We start from the raw sequence: 7,404 nt of genomic DNA on the forward strand, positions 1-7,404 counted from the left end.
ATGTGGTGTTATCAGATGCATAAAAGAAATTTGATAAATCAATATTGGAACAGAATTAAGTGTCCAAGAAAAGCACAGCCACTCTTCAAAGCTAATTCACAAACGAAGCTTTCCCATTGGAGAACCCTTTTCTTTAATATTTTTAAAGTGAAATGCGGGCATGTTAAAACAACGCACAACTTTAACGCTTTGCAGCCCTCCTCTATTGGTTTGGCTCTGTGCCTTTTTTTAATTAGGAGACCCTACCAAACCACACGTTTCATGCCAAAAATAAGAGTGTGACAAAGTCGAAATCAAGTTGTGAGGCTGTTGGTTTTCAAATGCTCTAAGGCCCGAGACGAGCTATCCACAACCGTGTTATAGACTTGTCGAGCTCATATTGCTTTCACAGTTCATCCCTGGACTACGGCTTCTCTTTATCTGTCAAAGGCTCGGATATCACCCACATCAGAGGCTTCATTTTGACACTGCCATCTTGTAGCTTGTCATACTGCTCCAACATTTGGTTTCCTCCTGCAGGACCAACTGGCACTATCAATCTCCCATCAGGCTTTAACTGGTCCATTAATGCCTGGGTCACAACTGGACTGCAGCTCCCAAGTGAATAGCTTCTTCAGCTTATTCCATTCTATCACCCACAACTAGCCGAACTCTCCCGGAGGACAGAAGCATTGGGTCATCCTTTTTGTCAACTAATAGTTATTTAGTGTGATCAATTCCAATGACTTGTCCACTATGTCCAACCATCTGTGTAAAAAACGCAGTGAGGATTTCACTTCCGGATCCTACGTCAAGGGCTCTAGCACCTTCATGCAACTGGTCAAACAGAAGTTCTAGTGCCTATGCATGCATGGGAGGAACGCTGATTATTGCCTGGAAACCTATTGAATGGAGAAACCATGGAAGGGTTAGATTTTTGCATAGTGGGAGCATCTGTAGCCAGCATCACTTCAAAGCCAAGTATTTGAAGTGATTCCATTCTTGATTCCGTTCTTGCGGAAGTTGTGGAATGGCTCCGAGTGGCTGGCGCTGGATTTCCAGGCCATTGCTAAACACACCTGGAGCAGATACAGGAGGACCTTCAGCATGTGATGATCCCCAACAGTTTCCCCAAGAGTGAGCCCACTTCCCACAGGGTCACCGCCCACCTGATGTCCCCGCTCAAGTGGGTTACTGCCTTAAGTATCCTCTTAACATTTTCTCTTAAGATGACCCTGTCGAGTGTTGAGACCAGTCAAACGCCAGGTGTTGGTATTGGGGAGGTCTTATGGAATGGAGCCACTATCTGTTTGTAGTTCCACAACAGAAAAATAAATAATATCAGTCAGTGCTACTCATGTATGCACCAGAAAAAAAACGTGTCCTTTCAATGAACATTCAGCAGCCCAAGAATGTAGTTCATCTCCTCTGCATATTTACTGGCCTGTTTGTTGAGGTATATGGTATCCAATTAAAGGAACACCCCCAATGTATCATTCACTAAACTATTATGAGCTGCTGCCTCTGGGTCACCTCCTAATATGTCATTGATCAAATAATGTGTGATGATGGCATCATTCCCAAACTCACAAAAAAAAAAAAAAAAAAAAAAAAATCACCTTCAAATGCCAGAAACTTTCTGCAGAAATTTCCTGGAGAAATTCAACAGCTGCTTGGTTTTGCAAAACGAAGTGAAAGTCGTGTGCTATGAAGACCACACGGACCTGAGACCCAAAACGTTGGCAACAATGAGGGCATGTTGTCAGCCCCCTTAGTGTTCAGAATATGTATATATACACTGTCCTGACTTCCATGGTGACTTTACAGAAAGAGGCAAGTAAGGTAATTTATTTGTTTCTCTGTCATTATAAATACTGAATCTATTTCTTAAAAAATTAAACTATGAATATTGAATGAAGTTACAATTTTAAAATAATTAAATTAAATTCTTTAAAATGTCTAGAAAAGTTGGGTAAATTTCACAGAGGACAGACATGGAATTTATATACCTATGTGACCTTTTTAAATAGAGGCTGTTATATTGCTTAAAGTATTAGTCTTCCCTAACACTTATTTAAAAATTGCAAAACAATCCTATATTTTAAATCAATGAACTTACTCCAAATTCAATTAATTGGTGATAACGGAATAACAAAATATATGTATTATTTTCATTGGAGTTTTTAATCTTTTCATATCCTAAAACACCAAAACCAAAACCAACATAAAGAGAGAAGGGTTAGTTTCACCTACACTCCTCCCTCATGGTCCTTCCTTAAGGGAAGTGAGGGCAAGACCTGAAAGCAGGAACTGATGCAAAGACCCTTAAGAGGTTTGCTTTATTGTGTTGATCCTAATCACTCTTACAGCCTGCCTTTATAGCTGTCAGACCACCACACGTGACGTGACACCACTTACTCTGAGCTGGACCCTTTCACAATTATCAACAAAGACAATTCATCATAGCTTTACCTACAGGCCAACAGGGTAGTTGGATTTTATTAATTAATATTTCCTCTTCCGAAGCTTCTAAAAAGTGTCCAGTTGACATAGTACCATGAACACACATTGCATTTAAAACCCTACACCATCCTTTGAGGATTTTGGTGAAACTGTTCATTGGTTTGTTTTTTTAATCACCTAAGAAATGTCTATTTAATTTTTTAGCCTATTTATTGATCGGGAGATCATGGTTTTGTTACTTAAACTTTTCAGTTCTTTTTATATTCTAGATATTAATTCCCATTGATCCCAAATACTTCTCTTTGCTTTTGTCACCCAGAGTCTTTTATTCTTTTACTATTTACATTTTATTATTGCATCTGCTTCTGTAAAGATGACCATTCGGGTTTGGGTGAGGGTCAGTGAATCTGTCAATCATTTTTGTTAACATGAACATTTTTACAAAATTAACCCTGCCAAACCATTAACAGGAGAAGTCTGTCAGTCTTCTATGTTCATGTCCCTTTCCTGCCTAAATACTTTAACATTTTCAGTGCAGAGATTTTATTTTTTGCTTGGGTTTATTATTAGATGCTTTATTTAGTTTTTGAACATTCACACTGTTTATCCTTATTTGATTTGTTTTATACAAAATGGTCAGGTGTGAAAACAAACATACAAGAAACATTATGCAGACTGAGAAAGTCGTGTTTATATATTTAAATATTTTATGTTCAAAGCTATTATAAATGTTCTTCTCATTATTTTTAGGCAAGCTCGTTATTGTTATATATTGTTTCCTAATACAGTTCTGAGACTACCATGCTTGGTGGATTATTTAGGGCATTTGAAAGAATCGTGTTGTCTGTAATTAGAGTCTAAATGTTTTAAATCCTGTTTTTATCTCTGTTAATTTAACCTGTTTTTTCTTGGTGAGACTCAGAGAGACTAAGAGTAGTGTGATTGGCTAATCAGACTTTCTGTTGATTTTAGATGACATGCTTTCAGTCCTTCAACATAATATCCTCTTAGTTATAGCTGTATCTTCTACAGTACTTATGGTATTAAATTATATTCCTTTACTGACTAGACTGTTAAACCTATTTTTACATGAGGGATATTGAAAATGATCAAATGATTTTATGTCTATTGATATAACTTCACTATTTATGACCTCAAATCTACTTCTGTGCTTTACTTCATTTCATAATTTTTTAATGTGTTGATGTCAGATGCTTGTATTCCTGAAATGGAAATGTCCCAGTCATGGTATGTGAGCTTTGTAAAATGTTCTTTAATTCAATTTCCTACCATTTCTCTGAGATTTTTATGTCTATGTTCAGTGACAAAATGATCTGGAGTTATCATTATATTGGTAGGGTCCTTATATTGTTTAGTGTCACATTAATATTGACATCATTGAAAGAGAATGCTACTGTGCCATTCTTTTCCACAAATATTTTAACAAGTGTAGATATTACCTCTTCCTTAGTAGGATTCAGTAGATAATCTCAGTGGTCCTAAAGCTCTGCTTTTTTGTAGACATTTTATTACAATTTTAGTGTTTTCATTTGTTATAAATCTTTTTAACTACATATATATATATTTTAAAAATTATTGTTAATGTGATACATCTAAGATTTTATCCATTTCATTTAGATTTAAAATTTATGTAATTGGAATTTTCAAAATATTCTATAGTGACCCCCTGGATTTCATTAAATATTAATATAATATTAATCTCTACTTTTATTATCTTGAGACGGTCTATTCTTGGGTTATTTAATTTTATTTGCTAAAGGTTTGTTGATATATATTTCAAAGAACCACATTCTAATATGATTTATTCTTTGTTTATTTTAGGATTTCATTTATTTATTTCTGTCCTTGTTTTATTACTTCTTTCTATACACTTTCTTGTTTCTGATTTGCTAAGAGTTGAGAGGGATCATTAATTTGTTAAATTTTTATGTAAATATTTAGAGCTACAAAATTTTTCCAAAGGTTCCAAGTGATAGTTCATTTTTGTTTATTTCTCCCTTGTTTGTTAATGACACTCACTGTTAAAGTGTACATTATTCAGTCTACAAATGCTGGTGTAGTTTTGTAGTTCTTTTCTTATTGATTTCTAGAACTACTCTATTATCATTTAATATATTATAAGAAACTGTTCAGATTTTTTTTTCATTTAGTAAGCTTCCTTCATTGTCTAGAAAGTTGTCTGTTTCAATAAAGGTTCTATGATTGGCTGAGAAGGGGCCATATCATCTATTGTGCTTAGCTAGGAAGAGTCTGACAAGTCTTAGGTTGGATGAACCATTGTTAGTTACTGCCTATCACTTTTTTGGTGAGTTGAGGGTCTTTGCATGTAAAGGAATTATTGAAATATGCCTGCTGATTTCTGTCATTTAATTTTCTACCTTGTTTGATGACTGTTCTCTCTGATTGGTGTTAAGGACATTCTGATTGACAGTGTCTGGCATGCATTCCTATTGATTTCTCTTTTATTCAGCTGCATCTTTCATGATACTTATCTTCTTGTGTGTTTGTGAAGGGTTTTGCTTTATACCCTATGCAGGGTACTCCTTGAGAAGCTTCCAAGTACTGGCTTGTTACCCATGGATCTGCTTGTCTTGAAGTATTCACATGCATTAACAGATCATTTAACTTTGACTAACAATTATCTGTTTTCTGTGCTTAAAATATATAATCTTATTATTTCTTGGGTTTTAGGTCCACTGGTGAGAGAATTGACAATGTGCTTGTGTGTAATGAACCTTTATAATCAAAATTTGGTTTTACTGTTTTTTGTTTCCTCTCCATACAATTTCTTTGACTTGTACTATTAAAATATTGACTAAAATATCAGAAATGATCATTTTTGTTAGCATCTATTAGAGATTCTGAATCTCTTTTTTGGTTTATTTTTGTTTGTTATGAATGAGAAAATAAAAGAAAGAAATTAGAGTATCAACAGATGAATTTTAGTAATAAGAGTTAGATAACAGAATTAAGGATATTATAGTATAAAATTTAGTTTTTAGTATAATTAAACCATCACTGAGGGTGTAATAAAGAGGAAAATAAGGAAGTAAAAAGAACTAAATGAAAATTGTAAAACAATTAACTAGAGCACCTTATTTGTTGGGTGGGAGAATTGTATAAATTTGTAGACTTTTGAAGTTTGGTTATTTGAGGATTGAACAAAGTTTCCTACCCTCCTGTTAACTGCAATTTATACTCACAAGGGTTAAAAAGGTTCTATTTAGAAGATATACTCTTTATATACTGGAGGTGGAGATGAGATCTCTGATAATCTCCAGTATACCTGCTGTTGGTCACTGAATAATCCATGTCTTCTAAAGCTTTGAATTTCTACTCAGCGTTTGGTGTGTCTACAACTTTCCTACAATGGTCTCTGAGGGGTGTGTCTTATGCTGGGTCTACTCCAGAATCAGGTTAGGATCTGACTCCCTGCTATCCCTTGTTCCCAAGCCTTTGTGTTCTTTCTTGAGTTGCCACATATCTATAGCAAAGTCAGGTAGATGATTGTTGTATATTGTTGGCTGACTATGAGAGAAACACACACACACACACACACACACACACACACAAGCAAAAATTCTTAACTTTTTGTTTGTCTAGATAATACAGGAGGTGATATGTGTGTGTGTGTGTGTGTGTGTGTGTGTGTGTGTGTGTGTGTGCTTGTGTGTGCTTGTATGAAAGAGACTGAAAACCACTGTTTTTGACAGAGGCTCATGGCTATTCACGCTTGATGTTATCAAGTCTCTGTCAAAATCAGTGGTTCACAACCCTCCTAGTTGTATGACCTTTTAACACTGTTCCTGATACTGATGTGACACCCCTACTGTAAAATTATTTGGTGCTACTTCATAACATACTTTGCTACTGTTAAGAAGTTTAAAATATCTGTGTTATTGATAGCCTTAACCTACCCCTCTGAAATGGTCATTTCAACCCACAGATTGAGAAACACTGTTATAAATGGATGATCCATCTACTATATGAAAACAGCATGTCTGATACACACTTCAAGTTTTAATGGTGATCTCATCCTTCCCATTTATTTTTTACATAAAACAAGAATTGAAACATAAAAGTAACATTTACACAAGCCTATTGTTAAAGGTATTTTTAATATGTTCTTTAAATTTGTGTATGGATGTTTATGTGTGTATGTGTAGGTGCATATTTGCATAATAAATTTCTGGTAGACAAAAACAAATGTTTTGTGAATAAGTTCTTTCCTTGGACCTACATAACAATACTCAGGTCACTAAGTTTAAGAGGCAAACACTTTTACCAGCTTATCCTTCTCAATGCCCCTGAATGCCTATAGTTTTAATTTTGTTTGTAGTGAGTGTCTTTGACTATATCAGCCTTCTCTTAACCTTTAATTTCAGTTATCCTAGTAACCTTTTTTACAGGATAAAGAAGTAACTTTATACCTTTAATTTTTCAAACAGTATTACCAATACTATTATAAAAAGAGCCTTAGCACAACGTCATTTTGTTAAGACGAAGTTATAATGTATGCATTACTGATTTGATGAAAAATAAGTCCCATATTTTTTAATCATTTGGGAATGAAATTTAGGTTTTCTTTATTCTTTCTAATGTTTGTTTGCAAACATACATTCCTCATTTTATTTTCTCTCTTATTGCATCGTTATAAGTAACAAACACATATTACTCATTTTTAACATTTTAATTAGAAATATCTTCTTATCTTATTAGGTACATGTTCTATTTTTCACTATACCACAAACATAACTTTATAGAATAGGTCACTGTTGTATAATATGAGTCACTATTTTATTAGTGGCTTGGGTTCTTTATAAGATTTTAAGCACTTCAAACTACTTTCTCAGTGGCCACTTGATCCAGAAGCATTTTTATGACATTTTCAAAATATAAAGCATTTTTTCAGTGATTTTTAGATATTTCTGTTCCAACTCT

General features: G+C 34.2%; 1 pseudogene across 1 annotated transcript; it reads right to left on the reverse strand.

Moving 5' to 3' along the window:
• Positions 1–385: 385 nt before the first annotated feature.
• Positions 386–1,046, reverse strand: LOC308426846 (protein-L-isoaspartate(D-aspartate) O-methyltransferase-like; annotated as a pseudogene). Its single transcript has 2 exons — positions 745–1,046; positions 386–568 (listed from the first exon to the last, which is right to left on the reverse strand). The product of its transcript is annotated as a protein-L-isoaspartate(D-aspartate) O-methyltransferase-like (transcript).
• Between the last annotated feature and the right edge of the window lie 6,358 nt (positions 1,047–7,404).

This window comes from Micromys minutus (assembly GCF_963924665.1).
Source record: "Micromys minutus genome assembly, chromosome: 11".
Lineage (NCBI taxonomy): Eukaryota > Metazoa > Chordata > Mammalia > Rodentia > Muridae > Micromys > Micromys minutus.